Here is a 21,679-nt window from a genome sequence, read left to right on the forward strand (position 1 = left end):
GTTTGCTACACTCCACAAATAACAAAGAAGAAAACATAAAAGTAGGGGGGGTCAGTACAAACACGGGTACTGAGTAGATATCATCGGCCAACTCAAAATAGAAAACAGTATATATTAAGCAATATCATAAAATCAACTAATATCCTTAGCATGCAACATTTACAGTTACCATAACCCTTGGTTACAACACCAAGCACATCAATGAGGACTCACGCCTCCTCATCATACTCATTTGGGAATTCGGTTCATTAGATTGAATATATTAACATCTTTCAAGATTCATTATCTTTATTTCCCTCGTGTCGGTAAGTGATACTCCGCTCCTCAATATACTATCCTGGTGTCGGAACGTGACACTCCGATCCTCATATACTATCCTGGTACCGGAACGTGGCACCCGATCCATATTTTATCCTGGTGTCGGAACGTGACACCCGATCCATATTTTATCCTGGTACCGGAACGTGGCACCCGATCCATATACTATCCTGGTGTCGGAACGTGACCCTCCGATCCTCATATACTATCCTGGTACCGGAACGTGGCACCCGATCCATATTCTATCGTGGTGTCGGAACGTGACACTCCGATCCTCATATACTATCCTAGTACCGGAACGTGGCACCCGATCCCCTAATCTCACTACTCTCATTCATCAAGCTTTCTTTTATACCAAGGCCTCATCATTAACAAAGTAGATTAGGGTTTCTTTTCAAGATTTGGGATTCAATAGCTTCATCAGGCTTATTTATTCATAATTACATAATCACATCATTCACGCAAGCATACAATTAAGCATATAGAAGGTTCACAATACTACTAACACATATCATTCGTTATTAAGAGTTTACTACGAATAGCATGAAAATCATAACCTACCTCCACCGAAGATTAGTGATCAAGCAAGCAAATCTTCTTCAAAGCTTTGTGTTTCCCCTTCTCGATCGACCCTCCCTCTCTCTTCTTGTTCTTTCTATTTTCTTTATTCAAACCCTCTTTCTTTTACCCTAATTAGCATATAATTAAGAATAAAAGATGGCAATAATAACCCACTAATTAACTTAAGGTTACCTCTTTTAATCCCCCAAGTAATTAGACTTATTAACATTAACCCACTAACTTTATAATTAAAGCAGGAATAGTCAAAAACGTCCCTTAAAACGTATAAAGGAATCCGACCCAGACTGGGATTACGCAGTCTGTGACGACCCGTCGCGCCTGCGACAGTCCGTCCTGTTGCTCCGTCACAGACTTCAGAGACTCAATTTCTCTGAAGGGCCTGTGACGGTCCGTCACACCTGCAACGGTCCGTCCTGCCATTCCGTTACGAAGTTCAGAGAGTCAATTTTTAGTACCCAATTTCAGATTTTCTAAGTGTTTTGAAACGAGACCCTGCGACGGTTCGTCGTGCCCATGACGGTCCGTCGTGGGGTCCGTCGCTTCTGCCAGTTTTTCCAGAATTGAAGTTTGCTGCTCAAAACAACTAAACAGGTCGTTACACTGATTTAGACTTTTACAAACCCAAAAAAATATCTGAATCCTTTATAGATTAGGAACAGATTTACAATGTAAGTACATAGACACAAAGCTCTAAATACAACAAAGGTTCTTCTTTACTCTATCAGGTCAATCTGTTAAGTTGAGCAATGTTCTTCCTTGAAGATGGCCTTCTGTTCAAGCTTGTGAATTTTCAGAGAGAATCGAAGTTTAATTTGTCAAGTCTTGAATTTATGTTTATTGGAAAGAGATAATATAAATTCCCACAAATTCGTTGAAGTCATCCCATTGGCTGAAGGCCTGCTATTGGAAAAGTTGTGCACCTACCGCATCAGAGATGACAAATTTTCTGACAGCTGTATTTTCGTCCTTTTCACATCGCAATCTTGCGGTACCAGGTCCCTTGCTTGCGGTACCAGGTCCCTTGCTTGTGGGAACCAGGTCCCTTGCAAACTTCTATATGAGTTCTTGAAAAGGTTTACTAGCTGACTTCCTTCTTTGGATGAATGAATATAATATGGTGTTTGTCATGCTAAAAGTATCAAACATAAAGAGTTATTATCCGTTGGACAAACACCCTCCTCTATTCTGATTGGTGTAGTACACTGACGCCTTACCAACCTCTAACCTGACAGATTTACAGCTGTAACCAATTATGTATCTGATGGAGGAAACTCTGTCTGTTACCAGGTCCCTGCATTTGTGAGATACTAAAACATACAATCTCGTCCGCGCTTCTTATTGGTGTAGGATACTGCACGTTTCACCTACCACCTGACATGACAGCTTTTATGACTGTACCCCATTTGTGTCTGGACGAGAGCACTCTGCCAGGAACCAAGTCCCCGCATTTGTGAGGCTCATCAAAACACCTACAATATAACAAGAGGTACTTACTATCCGAGCAGATCCCTCTCGTCAAATATTTTCATCTTAATATGAAGTAACGAGCCATTTAATAACGGTATGAATTTAATCTTCCTCTAAATAATAATACACCAATACAAATTTAAAACTTAATACTATGTATAATTTTTTTTAAGAAAAAAAAAGACAAATAAAGAGAAATCAATAAAATAAATCACAAGTTAATACTATAGTCTATAAATTAGAAAAAATTACAAATAAATTGATAAATATATGCATCAATTCATCGTTACATCGGGCTCCCTTTTTCTAATATTGTAATATTCATCATAGAAGTAGCAAATTTAAGAAGAAAGAGACCATTGCTTCGTTCATATGAAAAAAGAAAAAGAAAAACTATATATGAAATGTGATGGTAAGGAGAAAATAAATGGAGAAATAAGAGTTGTGGGTGGTTTTAAAACCCTTTTTTTTTTTCTTGCTTAACACAAATTCAAACAAAAGTTTATAGGTAAATCAAATTTAACTTTGTCCGATATTTTCAGATTTATAATATAAAAATAATTTCTATTTTAAATGTAATAATTGAGAACGTTTATTAGTAAGAATTTGATTGAATAATTATAATTGTAATTATTTTAGAATTTAAAAATTCTAAAGGATTAGGATAAAAGTGGGAAGTTAAATGTGTAGATAAGAATATTTCTTGTTTTTTCAATATGCAGTATAATAAGAATAGATTATGTCTACATTAATTTTAAATAATTTTTTTAATAAATAAATACTTTTTTTGTGATGGTGACACCTGATAATTTTCGTCTCACCAAACGATATAAATTAATTATTTGATTATTATTATTATACATTTAATTGTTAATATAAGATTATAGTTTTAATGTCAATTAAAATTTTTATACATCATTTAAATACATAACAAATTAATTCTTAATTGAAGTTTTTGTACTTTAATCCAAATGATGTATAAGTTCATAATGCCCAACTTTAATAAAGTATACCTTCCATAAAATGCTCTCCCTTATTAAGAATCTAATTTCAAATTTTATATGTGATTATTGACTGATTCAACCTGCAAATATAATCCAATAATAAAAAAACGGCCTTCATCAAAATAGTTCAAAAGAAAAAAAGAAAGTAACGTTGTTAGTTCCAGATAACTTTCTTTTGAATTGTCTATAAAAGTAATAATTTGATTATTTGTTCTTTTTTGAAGTTGAAATCTATGACGGGAAAATGGAAAAAAGTTAAACAACAGAACCTAAAATACAATGTACCATAATCAACAAATTATTTTTCTTATTCCGTCTCTAAGTATTATTAAAAAAAGTTAGTACGACGCAAATTTAACGCTTTCCCTTTGTACTATATATATATATATATATATATATATATATATATATATATCAACATGTGTGCTTTGTCATTTCATAAATTTTTTTTCTTTTGTTTATTTCATATGCATAATATTATGAGATCCACAAAATTATCTATATACAATTATTAACGAATCTATTCCTTTGTATTATTTGTTCATATTTTTATTCATGCAGTTTTAAAAGAATTATAAACAAAAAGAGTATACTTATTAATTTACCTTTTAATTCTTTTTAATATTTTTTTCATTTACTTTTTACTTGTCACGTCTAAACTTGACATATTCATTTAGAAAAATAATAATTGACATGGTTATTGAAGAGTATTTTTGCTAAATTACCTTTCAATCTTTTTAGTACTTTTTTGTTTACTTTTTATTTATCACATTTGAACTAGACGTATCCTTATCATCAAAGAACATAAGTCTTATGAAAAGTCATCTCTCAAGTTCTATAAATATAAATGTTAGATTTTGTCCTGATTTTCTTACCATAATTTAAGATTTATTTTTTCTTAAAGAAAAGACAAAACGTTATCATCTTTGTTTTTACTTTTCTTGAAAGGAAAATATAATATTCTTTCATATATGGTTTATTCTTTTCTTTTAGGAAAAGGTTTTGGAGTAGCTAGTTCTTTTCTAGTAAGAAAAGATTTTAGGACTCTATGAAAATATAGGTTTATTTCTTCTAACACAACATAACAATAACATCCACAATGTAGTCATTGAGAGACTTTAGTTTATGGGGAGATTTACTCTCTCTACAGTTTCAATGTTTTTCTTCATATTAGTTTTAGTATAATAATATTTTAATTTTTAGTGTAAGTTTTTGTTATCTGATTTATCAACCATATGATTTGCAAATTATAAACTTCCGCATTACGTCATATTCACCCCTTCATATCCCCAACAAGTGATATCATATCACATTGTTCAACGATCCTATGTGTTGACATTCAATTTTGGCCTAACATTTTTAAAATTCGTGACTCTTATGTTTTATTTATTTAATAGTTTAAATTTTTTCTTTTTATTTTTACCGAAACTATCCGTATTTATCTAATTTGGGAATCTTTTATTAGTTAATTTTATAATTGTATTTTTACATGTCATTAGTTATGGTCATTTTATTTTTCTTAATATTCATTTTCATTTGTTAATAGTAATTTAGATATAGTAATAATCTAGAAATTTATTCAAATATAGATAATATTTAATATACAGATATTTTATTTAGCTAGTAGTTTCAGTCCATTTAGATAAGGATATCTGAAAGAGGGTCGATTATTTTTATCGCACACCACTATAGGCAGTCTTACAAACGTTTGTAACACTCAGCCTACTTGCACCCACGAAAATTGACTAAGTAAAGAAATACTTAAAACAGTAGTGTCAAACAACCAACATAATTTACAGGAAACAGTCCTAACCTTTATTAACCTTTAAGTAATACAAAGGAAGGCTTCACGAATTAGTCTAAGGCTAGAAACACTCTGTTTTTGCCTTAGACGAATTTCCACCTTTAAATCAAAATTCTGCACAATGGCAGTTACATGCGGCAGTTACAAGTGACACATGTCCGACACTTGTCATCACAGGGTTCAAAACTAACTTTCCAACAGCTATATTTCCAACAGATAGAATTTAATTCAAATTACATTCTTATCTACACGAAATACTAATATTCTAACATATAATGAATCATTTGCAGCACACAACCTGATTCTATCATAGAAATCAGTTTCCAGTTTTGAAATTGAATATACAGCAACAAACACTTCTTTTCTACTTAGCGCATCAGCAAGCTGGTTGTGTTTTCCTGGTTTATGTTCCCACATGAAATCATATTCTGCCAGGAATTCTTGCCACCGTGCTTGTTTAGGACTCAACTTGTTCTGTGTCTTGAAAAATGTATTTTCTACATTATCAGTTCTCACTACAAATCGAGTGCCCAAGAGATAGACTCTCCAAACCTGCAAACAGTGTACCACCGCAACCATTTCTTTTTCATGTGTTGAGTATCTCTGTTCGGCATCATTCAATTTTCTACTTTCAAAGGCCACTGGATGACCTTCTTGCACTAATACGCCACCAATTGCTTTGTCTGACGCATCAGTGTGCACTTCAAATGGTAACTCAAAATCAGGCAATTTGAGTATAGGTTCAGATGCGATAGCATTCTTTAAATTTTGAAAAGCTTCATCACTCCGTTTAGACCAAACCCACTTTGTATCCTTCTTCAACAAATCTATCAAAGCCGCTGCCTTCTTTGAGTAACCAGCAATAAACTTTCTGTAATAGTTAGCCAAGCCAAGAAACGACCTCAAATCCTTTACATGACGAGGTGCCTGCCAATTAACAATGGCTTGCACTTTCTTAGGATCCATTCGAACTTGGTTTTTACTAACAAGATGCCCCAAAAACTTTATCTCTTGTTTAACAAATTCACACTTTTCCATCTTGACATAAAGTGTGTATTTCCTCAATTGAGACAAAACCAGACTTAGGTGATTAACATGTTCTTCCAATGTTCGACTATAAATGACTATATCATCTAAATAAACAACAACAAAGTCATCAAGATAGTCAAACAGTACATTGTTCATTAAGTTGCAAAAGGTTGCCGGGGCATTAGTCAGCCCAAACGGCATTACAAGGAATTCATAGGAACCATATCTATTTACACATGTTGTCTTTGGTTCGTCACCCTCTGCTATCCTAACCTGCCAATAACCTGCCCTCAGATCAAGTTTTGTGAACCAGCATGCCTTGCTTAGCCTGTCTATCAAATCTTGCACCAACGGAACCAGATACTTGTTCTTTATAGTTGCCTTGTTCAGCGCCCGGTAGTCTACACACATTCTCATTGTTCCATCCTGTTTCTTTTGAAATAGAACAGGAGAACCATATGGAGCCTTAGACGGCTGAATCAATTCAGCATCTAGCAATTCATTCAATTGTTTGCGTAGTTCAACCAATTCCTTAGGAGCCATACGATAAGGAGCCTGTGCAGGAGCAACCGTACCAGGCAGCAACTCAATCTTATGAACAATATCCCTCCTTGGTGGTCATTTCTTTGGTAATTCAGGCGGCATAACATCAGCATACTGTTTAAGTAATTCAGCAACACAATCAGGCACTTCCATCTTCACATCAGATTTCACTTCGACCAAGGCAGCAAGTATAGTGTCTTCACCTTTCTTCAGCCCTTTGTCGATTGACATAGCAGACAACAACATTCCCTTGTCTTTCTTCTTTGCAACTTTATTAATGTCCCCAAACGGATGAACACCTTTGAGAAACCAGCATTGCTTCTATTCATGACCATCACTCCATCTAATTGAGGAAACGGAACAAACTGGAATTTCCTTAGGAAATCAATCCCAAGTATGATTTCAAAGTCACCAAGTATGATTTCAAAGTCACTAAGCGGCATCACCATCAAGTTATGTTTTCCCACCCAACTTCTAGTTGACATAGATACACCATAAGCCATGCCCACAATGGCTTGTGCCTTAGCATTAACTGTTTTGACGTAGAAGGGCTTTTAGACAAGTTCAGCCCCAATTTTGTAGCAATCTTCACATCTACAAACGTGTGTGTGGCCCCTGTATCAACCATTGCCATCACACATTGTTCTTTCACTTTCATTTCTATATGAATTAAGGAAGCATGAGGATTCGAAGTACTAGAGATTTCTCCAACATTATTGATCCCCATAATGTGATTGAAGGACAATCCCGATGGGTTTGCCATTGCAGCCACGATTTCTTCATCCTCCTCCCTTTGATTCACGTTACCAGCAAGCAAAGCATTCACTTTTTCCTGATTTGGACAAGATTTGACCAAATGAGGACCACCACAAGTCCAACACCCCTTCGAATTTCCATCTTTGTTCTTAGGCCTGTCTTTCCCATCCTTCATTTGTGCCTTTCCTTTATCATTTGTATTGTATTTACGATTATCCTTTCTCCATTCCCCTTTCTTCTCATTCTTTTTCTTAGTTTTTGAAGTGGAGGGGACGTCTGTGGAAGGATGAGTCGTCCGGAAATCCACTAATGAATCGGCAGCAGCAATAGCCCCGGGCAGATCTTTAACATTCTGCCTTCGTAGTTCGTTCTGAGCCCAGCCTTGCATACCCGAAATGAAGTTGTGAAGTTTATCCTCATAAGACATATTTTGTATGTCTAACATCACAGAGGTAAATTCTTTTATTTATTCCCTCACTGATCCCGTCTGCCTTAGCCTTTTCAATTTATCCCTTGAAAGCGAAGATGCATTGCTAGGAAAAAATTGATCACACATTTCTTTTATTAGCTTATCCCATGTATCAATTCTAGGACGACCAGCACTTACGTCGTCTGCATTATGAGTCCTCCACCAAAGTTTCGCATCACCCGACAAATACATTGTGGTAATGTTCAACTTATTAGCGTCTGGCACCCTTGCAGCGGTAAAATATTGCTCCATGTCCCAGATGAAATTTTCCAGTTCGTTAGCACTCCTTGCGCCACTAAAGGCCTTAGGTTCTGGAATCTTTACCTTAGACGATTCAACACGAGTTGAACTTAACGTGGCCACAGCCCGACACAAAACGACGAGTTTTGCACGAAGGTTCTCATTTTCCTTCTGCAGTCCCACCAGTTTTTGCGTAATTGTGGTACGAAAGTCCAAGATTTCAGTAATGTGGTTATCAACATTCTGTCAATATCCACCAATTTCTCCCTGAACTTTCTCAGCGTCCACTCTCAACTCAATGATTTGTGTGAAAAAATCCACAAACGTAGGGTCTCCCAAAATGTCTTCAGTAAACCCGACGAAGGATTCAATTTTTCGTGCCAACTCCCATAGTTCTGTATTTTTCACCATTGTTTAACCGCGCTCTGATACCAATTGAAAGAGGGTCGATTATTTTTAACGCACACCACTCTAGGCAGTCTTACAAACGTCTGTAACACTCAGCCTACTTGCACCCACGAAAATTGACTAAGTAAAGAAATACTTAAAATAGTAGCGTCAAACAACCAACAGAATTTACAGGAACTAGTCCCAACCTTTATTAACCTTTAAGTAATACAAAGGAAGTCTTCACGAATTAGTCTAAGGCTAGAAACACACTGTTTTTGCCTTAGACGAATTTCCACCTTTAAATCAAAATTCTGCACAATGGCAGTTACATGCGGCGGTTACAAGTGACACATGTCCGACACTTGTCATCACAGGATTCAAAACTAACTTTCTAACAGCTATATTTCCAACAGATAGAATTTAATTCAAATTACATTCTTATCTACACGAAATACTAATATTCTAACACTTAGAATATTTCAGGCTTCATTCCAACACTTAGAATATTTCAGCCAGCTTCCAACACTTAGAATATTTTAGCTGTCTTTCAACACTAAGTTTTATTTTAGCAATTTCGGGTGAACTGCCTTTGTTCCTGACATTGCCAAGTCTTCACAGTCTTGCCTCATCAAGTCAACATGCTGCCTTGCCAATGCCCTTAGCCCGTAAGCCATGCACGTTCAAGTTGCCTTGCCAACACCCAAGCACCTTGAACTTGTGTTGCACTGTTTTGTCATCATCCATGCCAAGACCAATGCCCAAGTCTTTGGCATGTCTGCACGTAGTTAGATCAAGTAGATTGCGGGTCTAACAATATCGTACTGTAGTATCTTTGGGATTTCTATATACACAAAAGCTTATTCACTAAGTCCAGTGGTGTGAAAAATAGAGTTTTTACATCGTGAGAAATAATTTCCAAATAGAAAAAACACTAATTTTTTTCTCTCCCATTTTCCTCCCTTAGCCGCCAAAACCCAAAAGCCAATTGGTTGTTCTTATTTATCAACACAGCCTAACCCAACATTTTCCAACCCCTAAAGCACCCAAAGCCATTTCTCCGACCAACAAACCGACCTCTAAACAAGCTCAACCCCCACACAACTCGCAATCCACCGGGTTTCCTGTTCAACAAACAACCACCACTGTTACACTGAAAAAGGCGAAATGCGACCGGAAAAAGTTCATCTCCGCGAATTTCGAGATCTAGCCACGAGCGACGAAGCTCCAATCAACGAACACCACCACCAAAACTCCTTTTGTTTCTTTTCCTTTTTTCAGCGAGCAGTAGTTTCAAACTCCCCTGAGCCGGAGCAAAGAAGAAGAAAACGCTAGTCCCCATCCCCTTGTCCCTTTACGATTTTTCTTGTTTTGCAGGTGTCCAAATACGATCAAATTTGCACCTTGGGGCGAAATACGAAAACCAGATGAGCTCCAATTTGAACCAGTTGTTGGAAACTCTTCCACTCCGGTGACCGTTTTTTTCTTTTTTGCATTTTAGTACGTATTTGTCGCTACACTTTTGTTTGTTAAATATTTATATTTATTGTTCGGTTGTTCATTTCATTGTTGTTGTGTTGGTATTGTTATTGTTAATATTGTAATATTTACATATGTTATATTACTGGTTTTCATTACATTATATTTAGTTTGTTTGCTCTATTTTTTAAATGGTTATTTTAATTTTGGTGAATATTATTGCTCTGACAAGCTACAGTTATCTCTTTTGCACTTTATTGTTTTGTTTGGTGTTATTCATACAAAAAAATTAATTTATTTTTTTACACTATTTTAATGAGTTTTAAAACTCCAACAATTTTACTCCCACTTTTCCATTTTGAATTTCTAAAATTTGATGCAGTTTTGATTTAGTTTTATTTTATGATGTTGTAGCATTTTTCATTTATTATTGTTATGTTTCACTTTTATTTATTTTTAGTTTGTCGTTGTGTGTATTTTATAATATATTTAATACAATTCTGGCTCTCTGCATCTTTAGAAATTTGTGGACATTTTTATGTCTAGATTGATTCAGTTGGTTATATTAGTGCTCTGTTTATTCTCTGTTAGTTTTAATTATTTATGTCCATATCATCATATTTACCAATTTCTACATTTCTTATATTGATATTATTTATTGGACTTATTATACATAAAATTGACCAATAAGGAAATCTTTCTGTAAGTTTTGGAGGTCCCATTTTAAAAGATGGAAAATTTAATTAAGTTTTATATTATATACTTGTTAAATTTGGTCAATAAGAAAATCTCTTCGTCGATTTTGAAGACCTTCCTATTTAGAAAGACGAAAATTTAGTATAAATTTATATATCTTGTTTGTTAAAAATGACCAATGAGAAAATCTCTCCATTGATTTTGGAGGCCCCCCATTTTAAAAGACGAAATTTAGTTTAAGTTCATATTATTTATTTTGTTAAAATTGACCAATAAGAAACTCTCCATCGATTTTGGAGGCCTCCACATTGTAAAAGATGAAATTTAGTTTAAGTTTATATATTTTTGTATGATAAAAATGGCCGATGAAGAAATTTTTCGTCGATTTACAAGGCTCCCATGTTCATAAGACGTATTTTTATTTTTAAGTTATTATTTGGTTTATTCACTTTTATTTATATTTATTTAATAATAACTCTTTTACTAAGTGCCTTTACAGGTACACTGAGTTGCTTCCCATTGAAGCTATTCGAATAACTTCGAATTGTAATTTTATTTATTATTGTATATTATCAGAACTAGGCAAACTTAGGTCATTTCTTATTATTGTTTTATTTTATTATTTGTGCATATTACATGCCTATTATACTTGTTGATAGTTCTGTTTTCTCCCCAATTTGAAAAAATGAATTTAGTCGTGAATCATAATTGTGAATTTCGAAGGGTGCATAACATCTTCTCTTCGGAATAACATGAATCCTTACCTAGAATCTAATGGTTTTGTAGATCATTTAAATGATTTTCTAGTTTTTCCTAAAATTAGGTGGCGACTCCTTTTAAAACTCGTTTATTCTTCAAACTCTTTAAAATTCAGTTAATTGATTTTTTTTGAGTCACCACGATGTTTCATCCTATTTGAATATAGTAGGGATATAAAAAAATGGAGATTCCACTGGGAACAAAGAGATTCTAACCAATATGAATTATTATTTTCAAATTGAGGAGTATTTTTTTATTGTGTTATACCTTATATTTTGTATATCATATTGATTATTTGTATATTATACTTGTTCATTTATAATTCATTATATTGTACATATACTTTCATGACATATTCCTATTGTCCATAAAGTATATTAAAGGACGATTTTATAGAATCACAATCAGATTTTTCATACTCAATCCTTTTTTGAAATGATCGACAATTTATTGATTCACTATGCATCCAACGATTTTCATAAATTTCAGCCTTTGTCCACTTAGATTCCCAATCTTTCAAAAGTAACTTTTTGTCAACTAGGTTGGATCTAAATCAATCAAACTTAGAGCATTTTAAACTAAGTTGGCCCTACACCGAAGGTGTGTTGGACCCGTTAGAGGTCATCTTATATTTATTTGCCTATTATTCAATAAAAGACAAATCATTTGTATATATTTAAATTTGAAGGAAGTATACGACGTTTGACAAATCATTGTCACTCGGGGTAGGAAACTTAATAGTTTGTTCAAATAGAAGAAGGATCAAGTTACCATTTCATCTAAAAGTATTGGCTTTCGAAGATAGCAATAAATTCAAGAGGAAATACCTTCCACAAGGACATAGTTTATGATGGTACCCCCGCGTGGGAATGATTATTGTTACTAGTGAAAACTTACAAGATAACAATAATACAATATTACAATTGAAAAAATGAAATAAAAAAATAAATATCTTCAGGTTGAGGCGCGGATATCTTGCTCTCTTTAAGGAGATTCAAGCACACTGCAGCAAAGGTTTTTCACTGGTCCAGCATTATTCCTCTTTGACTTTTCCCCTCCATGATACAACAACCTTCACAAAGTGTAACTCAGCCACTCTGGACAAGAGTTGAGTCCAAAATTCCACAAAAAAGAACACCTCCTTTCAACTAATAATAACTCTCTTCTTGACCAACTCTTTCACTCTATATTTTCTCTTGTGTATTATTTATCAACCAAATGAAGACCATCACTATTTATACTACAAAAAGTCATCTTAGAAATAAATAGAAAGATTGTGGGATAGTAAATAGTGATGATAATGGCCTTAGGAGTTACATAGGTCAAAAGGTATAATAGAAGAATGCATTTGATGAAATAAAGGTGAGGACAACAAATGCACCAAATGTTACACTTTGACTATCCTAACGTTTACTACAACGTTCAGCAGAATGGCTATTTAGCCAATGACAAAATTATGTGAGCCAGTTTTAATAATAAACAAATATAAAAATGCTCAAAAGAACCAACAGTCCCCCACTCATTTTAATATTGAAAAGAGAGTGTATCAGCTGAAGGAAGACTATTATGCATAATGAAGGTATGCTCTGCATCGAACCTTCACTTAGTGAAACAATAATTTTTACTCCAGGGTCGTAGTGGTCTCAGACTTGAACTATGCCTGATTAAGAAAAATAAAATATCCTTGCTCACACATAATAATCAAGGTGTTTACATGAACTTTAAAGCCAGCAGATTATGGCCATGTGCTATCTCGATTTTATGAGTGCTTTTTAAAATAAACTCAATCCTCATAGGAAGCGACATACTTCCACACATCACATGGGTGAAATATGTCAAGAGTGCTCCTGTAAGCTTAATACTCCACCCATACAAGCTATAAATATTCATTAAGAGTTTTATCAACCTTACCAAACTAGAGGAGACAAATCACTCATATCATAGGGAGAGAGTAAAAAGATAGTGAATTTTTACACAACAAGTCATCATATGATTATTTTTTTCCTTTGAACCTGGTTATAGGATCTCCAGTTCCCAGGTGGGGTTTTCTCATATATAACTCAACAATTTGTAGACTTCAACCCAATACCCCTCGATATGCTGCAGACCTTTTCTTTTGTTAAGGACTTAGTAAGAGGGTCTGCAAGATTATCACAAGATTTGACATAATCAACATTAATGGTACTATTCGTCAAATGTGATTTTACATTACTGTGTTTTCTCCTTATAGCTATGAATTTACCAATGTAATAACGATTTTAAACTCTAATAATTGCAGCGGTGCTGTCACAATGAATTAATAAATTAATCAATTTGCTTCCTCACTAGTTGAAGCTAAAGCAATTAGTTCAACCTCCACGGTAGAGTTAGCGATTATAATTTAATTTTTTTATTTCCAACAAACATCACCACCACCTAAAGTAAAGACCTAACTAGTGGTAGAACATAAATTATCTGATAAATTGTTCCAGTCTGCATCACAACAACCTTCAAGTATAGCAAGATATTTTTTATAGAACAAACCACAATTTTTGGTTCCAATTAAATACCTCTTAACTCTTGTTACATCATGCAAAGTTCAATAACTAGATTGCTTGTAAATCTACCAGGTACTACTGCATATGTAATATCAGGCTTAATGCAATCAGTCACATATCTCAAAATTTCTATTATACTACCATATTCCTTTGGATTTATTACATCATTTTCACTTTTAATAGGAAATAGTGAACACTTGAATCAAAAGGAGTAACAACATGCTTACAATCATTGTTATATTTTTCCAAAAATTTCTCAACATAATGTGACTGGTAAAAGAAAATTTTCTCACATGTTCTTGTTATTTTTATTCAAAGAATAAAATTTGTCTTGCCAAGATTTTTCATAACAAAATGACAACTTCATCAATAACATTCATGTTAGAACCAAAAATCAACAAATATCAACATATAGGTAAATAATCACATGTAAATTATTCCATGACTTATGATATATGCACTTATCAAACTCATTTATTTTAAAATCATTATCAATCATGCAAGAATCAAACTTTTCATGTCATTGCTTAGGTGCATGTTTCAAGCCATATAGGGATTTAATAAGCTTATATACTTTGTTTTTTTAGTCTGCTTCAACAAGAGACTCAGGTTGGTCCATATGAATTTCCTCATTTAGGTCTTCATTTAAGAAAATAGTTTTTACATCCATTTGATGAATTTGCAAATAAAAAATTGTAGCCATAGCAATTAAAAGTCTTATGGATATAATTCTTGTTATCGGAAAAAAAGTATCAAAAAATTCTGGGCCTACTAGTTGTTTAAAACCTTTTGCAACTAGCTATCCTTATATTTATCAATAGATCCATCCGGTTTCAACTTTTTATGTAAGACCCCTTTGCAACCAATAGTTTTACAACCCGGTGGTAAATCAACTAGTTTCCAAATTTTATTAGAAAGTAGTGATTTCATTTCATCATTTACAACCTCTTTCCAAAAAATAAAATCATGTGAAGATAATGCTACTTTCAACGTGAGAGGGTCATCTTCAACATTAAACACATAAAAATCAGGACCAAAATTTTTTTCTACTCTAGCTTTTTTACTTCCTTTTAACTCAAAAATGTCAACTTCTTTATTTTTTAAAGTAGAAGTAGAAGAACTATGTAGTCATAAAATATTTTGTTTTGCCTTTGAACCCCACTAATTTTATAATCAAAAGGAAACTTATTTTCATGAAAAATAGTATCACCCGATTCTATCACAATATTTTATTCAAAATTAAAAAATCTATAGGTTTTACTATTTGAATCATAACCAAGAAAAGCACAAGTAGTAACTTTCTTACCCAACTTTGTAGTCTTGGGATCCATTAGTCTCACAAAGGATAGACAACCCCAAAATCTTAGATATCCCAAACTTGGCTTGTAACCTTTTTTCACAATTCAAAATGTGTCAATTTAGATTTTTTATGAGGCACACGATTCAACACATAACAAGAAGTTACCATAGCTTCACCCCAAAAATTTAAAGGTGCATATGACTCAATAAACATGACATTAATTAATTCAACCAAAGTTCTATTTTTCCTTTCTGCTGCTCCATTAGATGAAGGAGAGTAAGGTAGAGTAGTTCCATAAATTGTTCCCAATGATATAACAAAAGAATTAAACTCGTTTGATTCATATTCACATCCTTTATCACTTCTATTTTTTTTTATTTTTCTTCCAAACTGATTTTTAACCTCATGGAGATAAGTTTTGAAATTTTCAAAAGCATCACTTTTATTTTTCATCAAGTAAACATATGTAAACTTTAAAAAATCATTAACGAAAGTGATAAAATATCTTACCTCCACAAGTTAGAATTTCACCAAGTTCACAAATATCAGTATGAACTAATTCTAACAAATTAGTTTTTGGTTCAACTTGAAAATGAGGTCTTTTAGTGGTTTTAGCTTTACTACAAGCCTCACACTTTTAAAAATTCTTTTTAATCATTGGGAATAATCCTAAACTACTCATGATTCTAACATAGCGATCATTAATATGACACAAACGAGCATGACAAAAATTGATAGAAGAAAACATATAAATAGAACTAGAAATTTTATTCATCTCAACATTCAACTTAAACATCCCATCACATGCATGTCCCTTCACCACAAAAATATTTTTTTTTCACTATTGCATTTTGATCAGATATAATGATCCATTTAAAACCTACTTTATTAAGAAGAAAACTAGACATCAAATTTTTTCTCATAGAAGTAGTATAAAGTACATCTTTCAAAGTTAATATCCTTCCAGAAGTAAAACAAAGTTCGACATCTCCCTTCCCAAATACTTTATTAGTGTGAGCATCACCAAACATGATGGTTTTGGGCTCCTCAAAATCAGTATTTTTTTAAATCAGTCTTTATCATAACAGACATGGCGGTTTGCACCAGAATCATTCCACCATCCATCAACATTCTCAACCATGTTTATGTCGATAAGCACCGCCACAAATGGTCTTCGTAATATTTTCCTGAGGGTTAGGACCACATTTTCGAAACCTGCAAAATCGAGCAATATGCCCACTCTTGCCTCATACAGAGAATGGTCTCTTTTCTTCAACTTGTTGATTTTATGCTTGGTTATTTTTACCATTAATTTTCTTGACAGGTCTACCATTATTTTTTTTGAATTTTTTCTTCTTAGGCTTCAAAGAAGTATTTTTGTGAGTTTCAGGAGTAGCATTTTTCGAAGTAATTAAATTTGCTTTCGTTGTGATGTTGTTCTCTTCTGTTTGTAAAAGTGCATCTTGACCCCTTGCTTCTTCTTCCATGCGGATTTTCATTATCAAGGTTTCAAGAGAGCGGTTTCCTTTTGTATATGATGCATAGTTTTTTGAAATTTCTTTCAAGAATGTAAAAGTTTATTCACTATGCCACAAAAAATAAGGTTATCTCCAATTTTAACCTCTTCGGACCTAAGCTCTCCAACAATCATGATAAATTTTGAGCTTGGTCTACTACCGATTTATTATCCATCATTTGAAAATGAAAAAATCTACTAATGGGATATTTTTCGCTCCCGCATCTTCGGTATCATACTTACTCTGCAATGCTTTCCAAATTTTCTTTGCACTAGAGTAAATATAAATTCTATCATAATAATCATAAAAATTATCAGACAGACAATTAAGAATATAATACCGACACTTATAAGAATCTCCAACGTACTTTTTCACTTTCTCTAGATAAGAAATAGTTTCATCATCATTCATAGAGGTAATATCTTATTTATTATGATTCTTTCAGTTAACACATAAGAAACGTTGACAAGACGTAAGTAGAAAAATACTTCACCCTTCCATCTCTTAAAATGATAACCATTGAATCGAAATGGCTTGTTAAGGTTTCCTATCTTGACATCCGAGATTTTCTTAATTGTAGCCATGATGAATCACCTTAAAATTCTTAGTGAAAACTTACAAGATAACACCTTAAAATTCTTTGTGAAAACTTACAAAATAACAATAATACAAGATTACAATTGTAAAAATGAAATGAAGAAATAAATTACTTCAGGTTGAAGCACGGATATCTCGCTCTCTTTAAGGAGATTCAAGTCCACTGAAACAAATATTTTTCACCTGTCCAGCAGTAGTCCTCTTTGACTTATCCCTCAAGGATACAACAGTCTTCACAAAGTATAGCTCAACAACTCTGAACCAGAGTTGACTCCAAAACTCCACAAAAAAGAACACATCTCTTCAACTAATAAGAACTCTCTTTTTGACTAACTCTTACACTCTATATTTTCTCTTGTGTATTGTGTATCAACTAAATGAAGACCACCAGTATTTATACTACAAGAAGTCTTCCTAACAATGAATAGAAAGATAATTGGATAGTAAATAGTGATGTTAATGATCTTAGTAGTTACATAGATTACAAGGTATAATGGAGGAATGAAAGAATAAAATAGGTGAGGACAACAAATGCACCAAATGTTACACTTTGACTATCATAACGTTCACTGCAACGTTCAGCAGAAAGCAAAGTGCATAATACTTATGGTCATTAATTGACCACTAAATAATTAGGCACAAGTGCATGTCTTCTATTCCATGTTAATAATGGCAGAATGACTATTCAGCCAATGACAAAATTATGTGAGCCAATTTTAATAATAAACAAATATTAAAATGCTCAAAAGAACCAACAATTTGTATTTGTTTTTCTTATTTTGTAATTATATTTGAAATTATTCAGAAAATTTGTACTAAGTGTTTTGGAGGACAGTAAAATAATGTCAAATGGCGTAATACATTCTTCAGATCGATAGGTCTATCCTTGATATAAAAGGGTCACATATTTGTATCGAACGTGCAATAATTACTAGTATGTTATGTGATATAATTGATTTTGTCTTTAGTTAAAAATAGTGTTTATGTGCTAATTAATTCTTGGTGTATTATGTGTAGTATCCATTATGAACACGAACTGACACTCTAACCTTTTGACTTGTTCTTCTTTTAGGTGAAAGGTTGATTTATGTTAGAATTCGAAAATTATTACCTTTTGAGTTGTTATTCTTTTAGGTGAAAGGTTGATTTATGTTAGAATTCGGAAATTATTGTTCGTTCGAAATTGCAAAAGACAAGAACGCTCACGAAATTCATGTCTTTGTATTTAACAAGAAATTAGTTCAAGTCAAAATAACAAATCAGGGGAGTCATTGACTATGAAGTTACATTTCTTTATTTTATTCATTTTTTCTTATTATGGTCTTGCTTTCACACATTTCTTATATTTTTGTAGGAAATCATCCCCGATAATAGTCAGGGATGGTCATAATAATGCGTAGTTTTCGTGAATAATTGAAAGAAGACACGGTCCCAAAAGATATTCCAAAAATTATACAACAACAAGTGGTTACTGCAAAAAAAATGATAGGGCACATTTAACAGACAATACAAAGGTCGACAGCTAAGAGGATACAAAGAATTGCTTCGAGTTTGTCAAGATTTTAAAATTACTTTATGTCATATCTGAACAAACTACATGAACCTGATTCTCATCTTAGTGAGATACGTAGACAGCCCATTTGGGGTGTGGTATACATTCTTTTACTTTATGAAAAAATAGAGGGGGGTTGTGTGCATTTTCGAAGACATATTTTATTGATCTACGCACACGTTATTCTCATTTTAATGAGATACGTACGCAACCCTTCTTAGGTTCGCTATTATTTTTTTTCAAAAGTAAAATATAAAACAAGACAACTTGTGCATGTTTTCAAAGTCATATCTGCACGAACTACACGAACCTGATTCTCATCTTGGTGAGATACGTAGGTAGATCTTCTTGAGTTTGTTCATTCTTTGAATTAAAAAAAAAGTCAAATCATTTGTGCATATTTTCAAAGGCATAACTGCATGAACTACAAACTTGATTCTTATTTTAATGAGATACGTAGGCAGCCTGCTTGGGTTCGGTACTCATCCTTTTTTTAAAAAAAATTGTGTATATATCGTAAGAGTCATTTCTTCAGTTGAGACCAATGCAGTTAGGAGCGTACAAAAATATTTGATATGATGTAGAGGACCGACTTTGTGGTAAAATATAGATTCTTTTGGTACCTCTAATTTATACTTTTGTGATGCTTGAAAATTCTCTGGCATGCATTTTAGATAAGAATTAAATCAACTTTATGTTTCATGTGCATTGTGTGGTGAAATTTTAGATTAAAATTCAATTGTATCGCATTATTGATCTATAACATAGAGTAAATGTCATCGAGGCAAAATCCTGAGTAATGTTTGGTATGAGAAAGGATTGTAGGCCTTTTTTGACCAAATTATGCCTTTCAAAGCATATCAAATGAGATTAATCCCTAGTTTCTCATTTTTAGCCTTAAACCTTTTCTTTTAACAACCACTTTTTAGTCATTACCCTTTTAAGTGCTCACATGCACTATCCCTTTATTGGCCCAACCTTCTTGAGTGCAACAAGAATGTGCAAATTATAAGAGAAGATCCATGTTTAAATTTTTTGAAAGCAAACATATGGAGTCTCCCAAAGTCAAGGAAGCAAAACAGTCTTCTAGAGAAAGAAAAAGAAATAAAGAAAGAAAGAAAGAGAAAAGTTGAAAGAAATAAAAAAATATCCCTACAAGATCAGTGAAAGACAAGAAAAGAAATACTCCATGAAAAGAGGAGAAAAATTCAAAAGAAAGGTGTAAAATAAAAGAAAAGATCCAAGAAATGAGGATTTAAAAGAAGTCGAAAGAAAGAGATGAAATAAAAGAAAATAAGGACTCAAAAGAAGTAAAAACAAAGGGGATAAAAGAAAAGGAAGGAAAAACTCCAAAAAAATAAGAATTCAAAAGAAGTCGAAAAAGGGGAGGACAATGAAGAGGATCTGACGGCAAAGGCGTATCAATCATTAGGAGCACAAATTCAGTGTGACGCTCAAGGAGGGATTAAGTCACTCTTATCCCAAATAAATATTCTACCTTTATCTAAGCTTATGTTACAAGTTAACGACAAGCCCTACATGATCTCATTCCAAATATTCTTACGTTAGTGGAGATTTACATAAAGGTCATTCATATGGTATCACAGTTGCATATATTTAACATTCTTTTGAGTGTGAGTGTACTCTGAAAATTTCCTCAAATGAAATGTTTCAAATATGTGTGAAATAGGACTTGTCTTTGTTGTGAGGGTACTTGAAACTTAAGGATTTGTACAATTAAAAATCTTTGTTTGAAGTAAGATGAACAGATTCCTTAATTATGTTTGAAGTACCGTTTGAAGCTGTAGGAATTACCTTGGATTCAATCTTAGTTAGAAAAATAAATGAGAGAGTTACCTGCAATCCTAAATGTTGGTATCAATTATAGTCAAGATTTGACTGTCTCATCACATTCTTTATTTTTCAAAAAAAAAAACAAACAAAGCACATTCTTTAATATATTTTAAAGCTATTTTTGTAGAGTCTTTCTATTTTTTTAAAAAAGAATTTGCCTTTAATTTTTGCGTTGTTCATTGTAAAAGGTGTCATTAGGTTAACCTTGTATGTGCGGAGTTCTATTTTACTTCATTGGGTTGTCCGTCTAAAAAATGTGATATATCTTCGTCTTTAAGATTTGAATATTGTAGGGAGTATTATTTTTCTATTTCATCATATTCATATTGTGCATTTTATACTAATGATTTTGTTTCAGATTCTTTGAAGTATTAATCATCCACAAAATTGAAACTATATTTAACCTGATTCCTAGCTCAACAAGATATGTAGGCACAACGATGGCTATGTCATATACCCATTGTGATTTTTCTTTCTCCATGTAATAAGCACTAGGATAATTTTTTTGAGAATATCTCAAAAATTCACAATAAAGGTGCTACCTACATCTAGTAAAAATTGTAGGTCATTTTGAGATTTGCCAAAAGTTCTAACTGGGACAGAATTCTTAAGGCCGACTGCCTCAAAAATTCCAACATGTACCATGAGAAGCTCAATAGTCAACTTCAAATTCAACTTGCAAATCTCCAGCATTTTCATAGTGAGCCAACAACTATTCATACAAATCCTCAATAAAACTTGAGTCATAATAAACATAAATGGGTCAAGATTAAAACGTTGATTGTTCAC

The sequence above is a fragment of the Solanum lycopersicum genome, chromosome 9 (genome assembly GCF_036512215.1).
Source record: "Solanum lycopersicum chromosome 9, SLM_r2.1".
Taxonomy (NCBI): Eukaryota; Viridiplantae; Streptophyta; class Magnoliopsida; order Solanales; family Solanaceae; genus Solanum; species Solanum lycopersicum.